The sequence below is a fragment of the Carassius gibelio genome, chromosome A19 (assembly GCF_023724105.1).
Source record: "Carassius gibelio isolate Cgi1373 ecotype wild population from Czech Republic chromosome A19, carGib1.2-hapl.c, whole genome shotgun sequence".
Lineage (NCBI taxonomy): Eukaryota > Metazoa > Chordata > Actinopteri > Cypriniformes > Cyprinidae > Carassius > Carassius gibelio.
The window spans coordinates 20400708-20416469 of NC_068389.1; positions in this window are offsets into that span (position 1 = coordinate 20400708).

Sequence of the window (15762 nt, forward strand, 5' to 3'; positions counted from 1 at the left end):
TCCTTGAGTGCTTGTCTTAATTGCACAGCTTTGGGGCACAATAGACACGTTCTTAATTGTGGAGGAGGCTGGTACCCATGGCATGAAGGAAAGTTGCCACATGGCCCAGCTCATGCATTGCCTTCTTATGTCATTTAACCTAATCACGTTTGATTGATTACTGCGGTTTCCAAACACGGTGCTTAAATGAGGGTCATTTTACACTGAAGGACTGCAGGGCACAGGGGTTTGTGTACACATACAGTATTTAATTGAGAGGTTGGATAATTCTAGCATTTTGTTCACATTACTGTTTAGGTTCAGTACATTATGCATCATCCTAATTGCAAAGAAACGGAAAAGAACATACAGTAAAAATGCATTGAGAGATTTCAGCTTGTAGCATGTTTGAAATAAACCACAGCAAATTGGCAGTATATTAAAGCCGCTAGGTACTGAATTTTTCAGGTTTCTAATGATTTTCTTGGATGTTTAGCCCATATCTTGTTGATATTATACGCTAGCTCCTTGTTCCCACCCTTGTCGGAGATCTGTTCAGTATTTCAGAAGGAAAACATTTTGGCAAGTCGTAGTTTAATTGAACTTTCAGTGGTAGGAGTTGAACAAACATGCTAGCAATGATTGCAATCCATAAATGGCTCTTTTACAAGAAGGGCGGATCCTCTGTTAGATGCAAAGCTTGATCCATTGCTTACTCAACGTTTGACTTTTTTTTACGCTATGTAACTTGAACTTAGATTCATCAGCTGGCAGTTACCAAACTGCCGCACTTTGAAAAGTCTGGCTTGTGTCAAGAGTCGATGTTTTGGGTAGTGGCATGATGTTTAGAAACATTTTAAGCACTAAATGGATGCTTTTCAGAAAATGTCAAAGTGCAGGAGGCCGCCATTAACCTTTCACAGGTAATACTTCTATATATCGCTTCCTTATTCAGCTGTGCTTCTCAATGTCAGCTTCTTTCGTTCCCTCTCAAGCGCACACTCACAAAAACAGCCCCTCTCCCTTGTGTCTGTGAGCTGTGTATGTAATGAGGGAGCTCAAAGCAGGTTATGATTGATGCTGTCCAGACCCGTGCAGGCCTGTTCTGCCCGTGCCAATACTAGCACATTTAAAGAGGGCTGTTTTCAAAACTTTTTTTTTATATTCGGCGTGAAGTCTTTCAGATGTTTTTCTTCACCCGCATGCTTACATAATCCAGTTGTCCTAAAGTATTGAAAAAATGCTGAATTCTTCATTTTCTGTTGATGAATTTGGGAGGAAACAGAGGAAGAGTGGAACACACAAGGGTTTTTGTATTTAAAAGGAACAGTTCATCATTTACTCAAACGTGTAAGATTTTATTTCTTTTATGGAACACAAAAAGAGAGTTTTGCTAAATGTTGATGATGCTGTTTAAAAGAGATTAAAAGAGGACTAGAACTTCTTAAGCTGTAAAAATGGCAAGTACTTTATACGGGTTGTGCACTTTAATTTTATTTTATTGAATGAAGCAGTGCCTTATGTTGTCTTCTGTGGTCTATGGAAGAAAAAACATCATTTAATGACATGAGAGTGAATGATGACAGAATTTTCAGGTTTTGGGTGAACTATCCTTTTAAGGTCTTGTCCACACAATTGGTAACATTTATGCAATTTCTTTGAGTAATATAAAAAGTGTTTAGTGAACGGCTGAGCACATCTACAGAGCAGCTTCAGCAAAGACGGCTGAGCACATCTACGCAGCAGCTTCACCATTCATTTGATGCTGTTTGGTGTCAAAGTTCTCTGCACAGAACTAGGCAGGAGAGTTTGGCATGTTGTCCACGCTGTCTGTACTCTCTCTGCTGTGTAATAATGGAAAGGCTGAGGTACTTCCTGGGATAAAGGGCTCTGTGCTTTCTTTCAGTCCTTGCTCCAATTTAGACATATTTGCATGTGAAATTGACTGAACTGTGTCTTTTTTTCCCCTGGCCTGTTATTTTGTGTAACATTGTTGCCATCCCATTCCATCTTTGTATCTAGTCTAGGCTTGCCACAGTTGACAGTGCTGATGGCGATTAACACGGCAAGGTGTTAAGCCGCAATAACGGTTACGTCACTTGCCCACCGTGGCACCAACCCCTACCGTTGTTTAGATTTTTTTATAGTAATAAATACCAGTATTACCTGTGTTGTCACATTTCGATTAACCGGTGGGAAAATTTCCTTACTGTCACAACCCTAGAAAACATACAAGTAAATTAACAATTGTTTAGAAAATGGATTTTGTTATTTTACCCTCTCTAATATATATTTTCTTTAGAAAAATACTTATTTTATTAAAAAAAAGAGATTCTTATTAATAGAGGAAACAACAAATGATTTTATATTTTAAAGCGATCTTCAACTGAGGAATCCAAATGATCTTGTGTTGTACTATAAAACATCCTGTAAGTTTCAGATGTCAAAAGTTTCTTATTAATCTAAAAACAGATTATATTGCGGCCAATCTGCCAAAATGACAGGTTGTGGAACTTGCCACGTTATGATGTAATAGTGTGTGTATTAGTATTTGTGGTCTCGTTGGCTGCTTCTAATGATAATAAAATGTATAAATTATAATTAAATCAAATAAATACAACCCCCCCCCCCCCCCACAGACACGCACATTAACTATTAATATATAGAAAATATTTTATTTTATTATTATTATTTTATTTTTTGTCTGGCCTTTATTGTTACCAGTTTACTTTCTTTTTTCCTTCTCCCAATAAAGGAAATGAAAGGGAAAAATAACAAAACACAATTTACAGCATCAGATACAGCAATGTAGTAAATATTGAATATGAACCATCATGTCAGAGCTTTGTATGACCAAAATCACAGTCATGTTGGTCTGACTCCCCCTCTCTCTTTAATGACACTTTTACTATTATTAATCTAGATCCAGGTAGAGCTCTGCCATCTCTGACAGGCTCGGGGCCACATCCAAAGCTCCTTGCTGTCCTCAGAGGAGAAGGACAGAGTCCATGTTGTGAAAATTGACCCATCTCCCGCTCTTTCCTGTGGAGGTCGGCATTAGCTTGTATGGCGAGGACAGGGGTTTAGCTATTTGCTCTGCCCCCTGTTGCCCATGAGGGCCGTTTAAAGGTGTTTAAAATGTCTCCCGCCCTGGCTGGCATGTTTGTTTTTGTTCTATAGCCGGCTCATGCTACGTTTAATGACGTAGGTCTGGTTTTTGACTGATTTATCAGGGGCCATTAAGTCCGCGGAAAGGGAGCTGAAAAACACTTTTACGTCTGTTTTTGAAAACACAGCAACTGCCAAAGCTTCACAACGCCATGCTGCTGGTGTGTTGCTCTTTGGGGAGCACCGAGATCGAAGGGTACATAAAGTTTTAAAGTTCCTGCTGGTGGTACATTGTTACCGTTTTATTCACAGTTTGTAGAATCCATCATACGGCTTGGCGAAGAGGAAATCTGTCTGTTTGGATCAGGGTACTATGACGTTAGCGGTTAGCTTAAATACATAAAGACAGATTGATTAACAAACCCCATGCGCAACAGTAATGAACCGCTCAAATTAACATGAAATAACACTCTAAATAACACAATAGAGCCTCAAAAATATGTATAATGTCTGTGATAGTGGCCGTCAGAAAGCTTGTGAAAATGAGCAGCTGTTTCCAATAAGGATGTGTTATAAGTGACAGTTGTGTGCGTGAATGTACCTTTATCAGGGAGTGTTGTTGCCTATTAAATGAACCATCTGTAGGACAAGATTTTGGGGGCCTTGGGGACGCGTTTCTTTCCTGATAAAATGCTGGGAAATCAAATCCGTGTGTGGAAATGGCCCCGTAATCAACATCTGCATGAGCAAAACAAGTCAAATTTGGCTGTACACGTCCCCGTCCTTGCCCTGTCAATCACTCGGGTGAGAGGATACCGCCGCTGATGGATGCTGAGCAAATGAGCACATTAAAATGTCTATGCCCACAGTTCACTTTAAATTCCCCTTGAAGAATGCTGGAGCCCATGCAAGGCTCGTCTCCAGACCTGCAGTATCTGCTGAATTTCCTGATATACCAGTGTCGCAGTCATTAGCCGAAGCATTAAAGTCATTAATCTCAGACTGAAGTTGTTGTTCTTGTGGGTTTATTGCAGGATGAAGAATATCGCTGCGTCTGTCACTTTGAAATCTTCTCACCCGATGTGTCACCTTATTTGTCAAAACAGTTCATGAAAGTGTTTCATCTTAGCTTAATTCATTCAACGCGAAAGCGCTACATATCCGCCACCCAGACACAGTGGAACATGCCATTGCTCGACATTACACAACGTTGTCTTCCAGCATTGTTTTTTTTTTTTTTTGTGTGTATTTTTGTTGTCTCGGCAGGAAGGGGTGGGGGTTGAGACATCATTAAGACTGGTGGGATGGCTGGTGTCTTTCCAGATCATTCTGTCAATGAGAGTGCCACTGACGGTAGACCATTGTTCGGCGTGGCAGGCAGGCAGGGCCTCGTCTCCTCTCATCTGTGCATGAGGCAGCAGGCGGCCCGTCCTGGGCTCCGGTACCGGGGCGTCGATGATGTAAAGTGACACTCCGTCAGCTCTCATAAGACAATGGCCAGGCGTCGCCCTGCGCTTCTAGGGGCCATGCATAATTCAACAACAATGCAATATCCCTCCCTCACCGAGACGCAACATTTCTACGTCCTCTCACAGTCCAAACCCTCTTAAGCCCCATCTGACACCAGTCTTAGAGCAGCCGTGCAGGTTCAGACACACACATGCATACACACATGCACAACTGATCAGGCTGCCCTTTTGGTTAATGAACTATATGAACTGACAGTGTCTGGTAAGGCATTGATTACATGTACTAGGGATATCATCAGGGCATTTTGCTCCATCAATCAGCTTTATATTATTTCTTGAGCATAACCACTTATGGCATGGTTGAGTTTTTTTTGTCTTCTCCATCTTTGTATTTGGCAGTTTAGAAAGAAGATTGTAGATGGCAAAATGCTGAAAACAAAAATGTCCCTCAAATCAAAGATTGAAATGCATTAATATGATCATGTTATACTCTTTCTAGGAACAGGTTTTTTTTTTTTTTTTTTTTTTTTGTGGAAGCTTTACGTTTGGTTGGCTAATGAAATATTATAACACAATTCAGTTTTATGTGTATTAGGGTCGCATGATTAATCGCGATTGTCATGCACATTTTGTCAGTAAAGCTGGTTCTGTGATTAGTAGTAAATCTCCATCACCTGCTTTCAGATGGAGCAACATTTATTACACAGAGTCATAGTTCTCTGACAAGCTATGCCAAATCACATTCATAATTGCAGACGATATAATTGTAAAATTTTGAAATTGACAAAATCGTTTGCAAAAATGACAGCTGTTTGCATTTCTTCTCAGTGAACTACGGCTCTGTGTAGTAAATGCTGCTCCATCTGAGAGCGCGTGAAAATACCACATTTAGTAACCTGTGGGATGATGTGGCTTCTTAAACAGAATAATTGAGGCACACAATATTTCATTGTATTCTAAGCAGTTATAATGTTGATAAGCATTTCATTATAGATATACTTTATTATGATGAAAATTAAAGCATTTCCTGGATTTCTTCTTTGGATTTTCAGCGTGAGAGCGCCCTCTCCCTCTGGCCTCTGGATGGAGATTTTATTTACTACTGATCACAGAACTTTGCTTTACAGAAAGAGAAGCATGACAATTGCAGCTTTTGCGTAATCACGATTTATTGACTTTGCAATTTCATTTTGGTTATTTGTGCAGCCCTAATGTGTATAATTATTATATTATGCCATCCTGACTCGTATCGATGACTCACTCTCTCGTTTCATACACATTTTGCCACGATTGTTTTGAACACTGTAATGGATTATAAGATAATTACCATACTGGTAAGATTTTAAAAAATAGTTTTAAGTCAAAAATGTTTATTTTTATAGCCTTAATAATTTATTTTTCAAATGTTGTGTAATTATATAATATATAATATATTAAAATTATTTTTGATATTTTTGCCATTGTTGTTTTAAAAAAATATATTTTTTATTCTTAAGCAAAAATAAATCAATAATAATATTTCCATGGTAAATGATTACACTTTATGTAAAAAAAAAAGTCCTGTATTTTCATGTCACTACCGGAACAATGTATGTTGTAGTCCATTGCTGATAGCTAGGCCCAATCATTTTGAAGTAAATGTGTTCAAAAGTCAGAAAAATCATTACTACCAAACACCTTTTCTTTCTTTTTTTTTTTTTGCAATTAAGCACACTTTTTTGGGAGTTCTTCCATATTTAATTTGTATGCGTGTTTAACTGTTCAGAACTCTGCTAGCTAACCATGTGCTGATTAGCATCTTTGATATAGGTTCAAAAGTATCTAAAATTGTCACTGCCAAATAATTTGGTGGAGTTTCGGAAACAAACACAACCGAAACATGTCATCATTGTTTGGTAGTGACATAAAGGAACACATAATCCTCATATAGCGCCCTCTGGCCTCTGGATGGAGATTTTATTTACTACTGATCACAGAACTTTGCTTTACTGAAAGAGAAGCATGACAATTGCAGCTTTTGCGTAATCACGATTTATTGACTTTGCAATTTCATTTTGGTTATTTGTGCAGCCCTAATGTGTATAATTATTATATTATGCCATCCTGACTCGTATCGATGACTCACTCTCTCGTTTCATACACATTTTGCCACGATTGTTTTGAACACTGTAATGTATTATAAGATAATTACCATACTGGTAAGATTTAAAAAAATAGTTTTAAGTCAAAAATGTTTATTTTAATAGCCTTAATAATTTATTTTTCAAATGTTGTGTAATTAGTGGTATGACTGGACAATATCCCTTTAATGACTGTCTAGTGTGAGTAATGCAATAAAGTTGTTTTATTATTATTAATATTATATATACATACATACCTACATATATATAGTAATATATATATATATATATATATATATATATATATAGAAACCATCATTTAGTGGCTACTTTCAATTTGGAGGTGAACTTATGAAAATTATATTAAAATATTTTTTTATATTTTTTCCATTGTTGTTTTAAAAAAATTTTTTTTTTATTCTTAAAAAAAAAATAAATCAATTATAATATTTCCATGGTAAATTATTACACTTTATGTAAAAAAAAAAGTCCTGTATTTTCATGTCACTACCGGAACAATGTATGTTGTAGTCCATTGCTGATAGCTAGGCCCAATCATTTTGAAGTAAATGTGTTCAAAAGTCAGAAAAATCATTACTACCGAACACCTTTTCTTTCTTTTTTTTTGCAGTTAAGCACACTTTTTTGGGAGTTCTTCCATATTTAATTTGTATGCGTGTTTAACTGTTCAGAACTCTGCTAGCTAACCATGTGCTGATTAGCATCTTTGATATAGGTTCAAAAGTATCTAAAATTGTCACTGCCAAATAATTTGGTGGATTTTTGGAAACAATCACAACCGAAACATTTCATCATTGTTTGGTAGTGACATAAAGGAACAAATAATCCTCATATTTGGGGGAACAAACAAAACTGTTGTTACAGTTATGCATTTTTTCTTTCTTTCGTATTTTAGGATGTTTTAGTGTTTTAGCTTGCAAGTTAAAATTCTGTAATGTGATGTGGTCGCTACCAAAGCATTACTGTCACTACCGAAAATGTGCAGTCACTACCGAAACATGGGACGTTTTGTCAAAAATAAAGTATACTGAATTATCAACTAAGATGTTATTATAGTTTTTAGAGTATATTCAAACTAATTATTCCTTAATTTTTAAATCAGTATGAAATCAGTTTTACAAAGAAAAATTTAATTCAAAATACAACAAATCTCATAAATTAGACTTGAAATATTGTTAAAAATGTACTTGTTATTGATTTAGCTACAATAACAATGTAAGCAAAATCTTAATAGGTCAATATAACCCTTCTAATTAAATTATTATTACTTTGTTTTGGTTGTGACAAATTTGGGGAGAGGACAAATATTCCAAAACTTTCTGAAAATACAATATGAGAATTAATTGCACAATTACTAGAAATGTGTACCTTGGATATACAATTTGCATACATAAATTTTTTTTTGGAAAGAGACACATTTATTTCAAGACACTTCCAGCTCTTACTTTGGACCAATTCTGTAGAATGCCCCATATATATTTGTGCTGCCAAAATTAGCGTATAAATCCATGTGATTATTTTTTTTTTAGTTTAACACATTACAAATATTTAACACAATTAATGCAGGGGCAGAGCTAGGTTTGGCCACCCCACTCACAACTGCTGCTTCTGTCTCTGTTTTCTTGACAGGAATTGTGTTTATTTAAACGCAGAATGTCTTTGACCACATCAAATGGGAGACTTTTCAGACACGCACTCCAGCTTTACCTCAGCAGCAGGCGCGGGTCAAACAAGAGTGGAAAAGGTACAGGTGCGAAGAGCTTCAGTAAAACAACAGTGAACTGCGGTCAGATGAGATGTTGTCAGGCCATATCTCAGTAAAAATGAATTTTCATGTCCTGTCAGTTGTTATATCGTGCACGCATATATTGCATATATATTGCACGCATAAATGCAGTGGCGCATGCCGCATGTAATTTCATATTAAAGCATAAATGAACATGCAATGTCATTGTTATGTCTTCAGAAGTAACCAAAAAGGCGATTAAAGCTGCCATAAAACTGTGCATGCATGTAAGTATTTATATATGAGTCACAAGAACGTCACTGAAATGCAGTGGTTTTCAAAACTGTCCTTGAGCAGCCCAGCACTGTCTTGCTCATCTAACAAACTCGTCAGCTCATTAGTAGAGACTTTAAGAGCTGAAGTGGGTCAGAGTTGTGAGAAAATAGGATGCGTGCCAGATCTGCGTCATGTTCAGCAGCAACAGTTGTTAAAGCAGCTATAAAAAACCAATAACCCAGCTGCTGTGATGTCTGTTAATCAAAAAATAATGATTAATAAATACCCATCGCTAATGCACTAAGTTGTCAGTCTGAATGGAACTCCCAAAAATATATAATACGATATGATATAATAAGATATGATATGTGACAAGTGCTAGAAAAATTAGCTAATTTTGAGCTACAGTATATGAAAAAGGTGAAAAATGTTGATTTGTCAAATTTGAGGTTTTCAAAAAAAAAATTTAATTAAGCCCTCGTCCAATCCCAATGCTCCAAATATGAATTAAACATCGAAAATGATCTTCAGCTGTATGTTTTCTGAGAGGAGAACTGTTTCGCCGCTGGTTTCTCTCGCTGACTATCATCCGTAGCACCCTCATATAGGTGCTTCCCACAGCGCGCGATCCCGATACTTGTACACAGAATTACAGTATTTAAATATTTATGCAAACAAATAAACCGTAATTTTTCGGCCGATTCCAACAAATCATGCATCATTCTGAAGGGATTTTAATGGAGAATGTGAAAATTAAAATAACTAATTTTTGAAAAATTGCTCATTGTGACTAATATTTTTCCATTACAGGCCACATATGATATGATATATATGTACGTGTGTGTGTGTGTGAGTTTTCTTATCCCTTTCAGAAGTTTTTTGAGTCTACTTATTTTGCTCTCCTAACTAGGCAGGATTATACGGTAAGACTTGTGACCCAACAGAGTCACCCAGGGAGTCTTTATGTAACCGGTGTGTATGACAGAGAGAGACTTTACTGCAGATAAATGTTTAAAAACTAGATACTAGCAAGAATTTCTCTCACAAATGACTTTAACACACTGGAACTCTCTGACATTTCATCAAAGTGGAGAATAACAGAGGTGTGGAGGATGTAAGAAGTGTGCGCGCTTGTGTGCGTGTGGATTACAGCATTAGACGAAACTACTGTAAGGTGGAAAGGGGCCTTTTTTCACGCATGCTTGAGTTTGAATGTAGCTCATTCATCGCGGGGCTCAGAGATCCTGTGTAATAATGGGCAATGCTGTAACCGAGTCCAGAATAAAAAGATGGAACGGACAGAAGGAAAAAGAGAGAAAAAAAAGAGAGATGGCAGTGTCTGCTAGTTCTTTCATTGTATTATTTCCCCTCACCGCACCCTGTACCTACATGAAGACGTTCCCTCACTGTGCCGTTAACCCCAAACTACAGGGTGTGTGATGATAGACAGAACAGTCATTTTGGCAGTTTAGACTAAACAGTCCTGATGAATGTATCGGTGGAAGCTAAATGTGGATCTTGCTTCCCGTCTTTACTGCAGCTGGTTTATATGTGAGATCTGAGGCTCAAGAAAACGTTTGGGCATTGGAGCTGTAACAGAGCAGTTAGCACATGTGCTTCAGGTGTATTGAGCCTGGGTGCTCATGTGAGTAGATGCCAATCTGACTAATTATGTCAGCTGTTTCCTAATCCTCTGTACCATCTCTATCCCTAATAATATATTGTCTCCTAGGTAGAACAATCCTTAATTTATAAAAATTAAAAAAATAAAATAAAATAAAAAACAACAACCTTACAAATAGCAACAAACAACAACAATTTCTTAATATATATATATATATATATATATATATATATATATATATATATATATATATATATATAAACTGTGAATATATAGTTATAAATCTGAATATATATTTATAAATCCAAATATATAAATGTAAATCTAAATTTATAGTTATAGGTCTGAATATATAAATGTAAATCTTCATATATGCTTATAAATCTGAATATATAAATGTAAATTGTGAATATATATAGGTAAATCTGAATATATAATTATAAGTCTGAATAGAAGTACATCTGAATATATACATATGAGTCTGAATATATAGAAGTAAATCTGAAGATATATATATATATATATATATATATATATATATATATATATATATATATATATATATATATATATATATATATATACATATAATTAATTACAATTTTAATAAAGTACATGAAATATTGCAACCCCCCTCCCCCACAAGTTAACTATTTTATTTTATTTTGTTTAATCATTAGAATTATTATCAAAAAAGTTTAATTAATTAATACAAAATCTAAATTATTGTTTGACTACTCTATAAATAAATGTGGGACCCCCCCCCCCCATTTTTTAATACCCCTTTGTCCCCAATAATTTACTGTATCCTCTCAATCAATTTAAAGCTGGAAATAAAATAAAATACAATTTAAAATAAATCTGTTTTAAAATAAATTAAAATTATAAAATATAATATTGCCTCAAGCAAGCAAATAAATGAATTAGAAAATTAGAATGAATAAATGTGAGTGAAATCAACAGATTTACTCTTTCCAAAAATTAGGCAGTACTGATAGTACAGCTGATCTGTCCATCATCATTTTACATTGTACGTTATTGCGTGTGTGTGTGCATTATGTTAAAGGTATGTTTTTATTTTTATTAAATTTTTTTACCCCCTTTGCAGGGTGGGCTTGAGGGTGGACAGTTCAGTGTCTCTGAAAGAAGATGGATGAGCCATCACATCAGTCATCACCCAGTTTAGCATGCCGCCCCCAGTCCTGCTGGGGCCCTTTCAGCGAGGCCGCCCCAATCTTTCCCTTCATTTCTGTCTTTCTCTTCACCCTTAAAACATTCCTCCAATACTCTCCTCATCTTCCACCTCTATTCTATTCCCTTCACAATATAGCCTCTTTTTGCCTTCCTGCTGTGCGACTGCATGATAAACTCAGGTAGCAGCCCTTCCTGCAGGCAAATGAAGCCAAAGGTTCCTCCCTGTCAGAGAGGGGAGTATGATTTCAAACGCACAGACAGGTGTCACTTCTAGTCTTTATCCGTAATTCGTTCTGCTGCGGCGCACAGACCAAGAGACCTGATGAGGAGGAGGTGCTGTGCTGTTCTGCTCGGCGTCCCACTAAATTCGGCACCGTGGAGGTGAATATGGAATAGGTGCCTCTACCCAGAGCTCTTGATGTACAGAAGATTACAATCACAAGGAGATTTTTTTTTTTGTGTGGCTCAAAGTAGTTTTTAGGCCCTGATAAGCTTTTGGGTTAGTTGATTGGCCATCAGAAAGTATTTAGACACTTTAAGGCACAGTTAAAAATTTATTAATGGAACTGTATTAGGTAACAAATTATCAAACCAATTGGAATATATTTGAAAAAAAGTATGTTAGCTTTTGAACGATTAAACAATAGATATACTGATCAAAATGAAAGCTTTTTGGTTGTGACACTTTAGTCAATTGTGTTCATAGTATTTGACCTGTTGGATGCTTGAATGGACTTGAAGGGAATTGACTTTTTCCACTAAAAATGACCAGGGACTAGGGATGTTAATTTCAGTTAATTTTCCTGACCGACAACCGCAGCTCGTTATCCAAACATTAACCGTTAACTAAAATTAGAATATTAAATTAGTATTAAATAAATAACAGAATGCATGAGTGACTGTGAACCATTAAAAATGCAAAAATATGTAGGTTTATTTTAATTTGCAAACAGCAGGATATAGAAGTGTGCCATTTGGGACAGGGCCATATTTCACTGCACATGCACCCGCTCCACTTTCACTTAACTGCCAACAAAGGCAAAAGGCAATATTGGATAAATAGTTATCATGGAATGAATCCGTGGGTGAATGTATTCAAGTTCTGAATGGGTAACAAGCCTAGAAAGCCTGCAAAGAGCGTTCCTTATAATCCTTAAAAAGCTCAGTTCTTCGCGATCTCACAAAGTTCTGTTATTCTCAATTAAGCTGTACTCTACTGCACAAGTTATCTCTTATTTACATTGTGTGTTTGTTATAATGAGAGGATTCGCGAGTGCGCACAACCCAGAAACACTGAACAAAACTCTAGCTTTATGAGCGGTGAGTGGATTCTAATGTAAAAGCCATTGATTGATCATTGCGTTCACAAAATCACAGAGAAAATATACCCTCTGCATCGGCACGAATTTGCTCTTTTCCCAGTTGACCAGAAGACCCAACAGGCTGAGTTGGCTGAGCACCAGGTCCCTATGTGCACACTGATAGCAAGACTGTGCGAATATAAGCGGAACAAAAGCTGCCTCTACGGCTTTGGTGAAGTTGTGAGGCGACAGGGACAACCCAAACCAGGGCAGGGTTTCAGGCAGTAAAAGGTGCCTTCCACGATCTTGTGAGCTCCTCATGCACCACTCATCCAGCCTAGAAGGGTCGGGACCATGTGGAGGATTCGAGTCGAGCCTAACGTTCTTGGCGGCCCAGGAAAGCATCGCCATCATCTCTGGGTCTAGCTCAGGCAACGCTGCCACACCTGAAGGGGGCAATGCAGCTGAGACGTCATTGCCAGAGAGAGAGAGAGCCCGCCCTCTGATGCAGCGATTGACATCTGGTCAAGAGAAGGGGGCAAACCAAATAAAACGGCAGCTCTCTCGACTCTCGAGGGGCTAGACTTCTCCTCCGGCTGCCCTACTGGCTGTAGAGTGCTTGAGGGGTGACAGCCTCCATTTGAGGAAGCTGCCACCGTGATGCTCAAATCACCTCTGACTCCACTGGAAGCAGTGTTGCTCCAGTTGCTGAGACAAACACTGGATTGCAACAGAGGCAGAGGGTGTCACGTGAGGCGACACAGAAAACAGGGAGGTGCCTTGGCTTCGGGCACTGTCTCTGGAACGGTATCGGGCACCGCCTTGGTCAAGGCATCGGGAGCGACCTCGGACACTGCATCGGGAATGACCTCAGGCATCGGCCACCGTTTCGGCCTCCAGAACAGCATCGGGCACCGCATCGGGCACCGTATCGGGCACCGCATCGGGCACCACCTCGACCTCTGGAACAGCATTGGGTACCGCCTCGGGGACAGCAGCGGTCCGCTCGGAAATGTCCTCCTGGACGGCAGCGGCTTGCTCGGGAATGTCCTCCTGTACGGCAGCGGCCCGCTCGGGAACGTCCCCCTGGACGGCAGCAGCCCGCTCGAGAACGTCCTCCTGGACAGCAGCAGCCCGCTCGAGAACGTTCTCCAGGCTTTGAGGAACGGTAGACGCCTGTCTCCTCGTCCTCCGTCCTTTATGATGGCGAGTCGGTGGCACCTGTACTGGCGACTCAGGCGTTGAGTCGGCCATCTTGTGCTGTGGCGCTGGGTTGGTGGCCATCTTGTACTGTGGCTCTAAGCTGGCGGCCATCTTGAGCTGTGGCACTGGGCTGGCGGCCATCTTGTGCTGTGGCGTTGGGTTGGCGGCCATCTTGTGCTGAGGTGCTGGCTCAGCAGCCATCTTGTGCTGTGGCGCTGGGTTGGCGTCCATCCTATGCTGAAGCCCTGGCTCCGCAGCCATGACGTGAACCGTCTTGGGAACTTCTAGGATCCTTGATAGCATCTCGAAGTAGTCGAGAAGGGTGTCAGCGGCCATCTCGGGCGTTGGTGCTGAGCTGGCAGCCATCTTGCCCTGTAGGGTGAGGCTGGCTTCCATCTGGCCTCGTGGTGCGGGGTTGGTGGTTATGCACCGCAGCGGTGCTGGGTCGGCGGCCATCTTGTGCTGTGCTTCCTCTCACCCACCTCCTCCTCGACGACCTCCCCTGGTCCCGCGAAACACGACCAGGCGGGTCCCGCGAAACACGACCAGGCGGGTCCCCTCAAAGCGACCGCCTCTCTCCCGCTCGATGGCTGGGGAAGAAGCGTGAATCTACATACCGCTGGATCTCGTTGCGGACGGAGTCCTTCTGTCACGTGAGGCGACACAGAAAACAGGGAGAGATCCAATTGCAGGTAAGCAGTTTATTATAGGGCAAATCCGAAGGGGTAAACAGTCCAGACAGGGTCAAAACCAGAATATCCAACATAAAACATAAACAAGACGTGGACACAGAGCAAGGCAAGGCAAGGCAAGGGCAAGGGCAAGGGCAAGGGCAAGGGCAAGGGCAAGGGCAAGGGCAAGGGCAAGGGCAAGAGTTGACGGACCTGTTAAATGCATAGACATAGACAAGGACTCCGTAACAAGGACAGAAACAACGTGGTATTTAAGGACAAGTGCAAACGATGTAAGTGAAAACAGCTGAAAACAATGAACAGTGACGATAAGGGGAAGTGAGACCTCTAGTGGACACCCAGTGAACCACAGACCAGACACACTGTGATAGAGGGATGCTGCCATGTACAGTAACTCAGAGACGGTCAAGTCCCCACAAAGAGAACAGGCTCCATCCACAAATGCCTGTTCAGCGTGCTCGATGCCCAGACACGTGAGACAGTGATCGTAACTGTTCTGAGGCACCAGATAGCGACTGCGTTCTAGAAATGCACGGGTGATAAGACATCTTTATAAAGACGCCATCACCCATGATTGCTAACTGATAATATTAATCTGTCAAAATTCTTTAGGTTAATGGTTAAAAGATCAATATGAGCATCCCTACCAGGGAACAGTCGATTTAAACTAATAATCACAGAGTTTTGAGGGTGTACCATTTGATTGGAGATTCTGCTTAGTTTGATAGTTTGTTATTTAACATCATTTATGTGTATGCGCATCTCGTCAGTAAAGCCGGTTCTCTAATCAGCAGTAAATTCCACCAGGTGAGTGATTTTACATAGAGCAGCTGTTACTACACAGAGCCGTTGTTAAACAGGAAGCTGCGCAAGTCCACATTCATTTTCAGCGTTTATTTTACGCATTGAAAAGTGAGGGAATTTTACCGCTGATTAGAGAACCGGCTTTACTAACGAGATGCGCATTAACGATCGACCGATCGTGATCGGAGCACCCCTATTTATGTGTGTCCTTAATTTGTTTTGAGGATTTGTGCTATTTAGGTTTT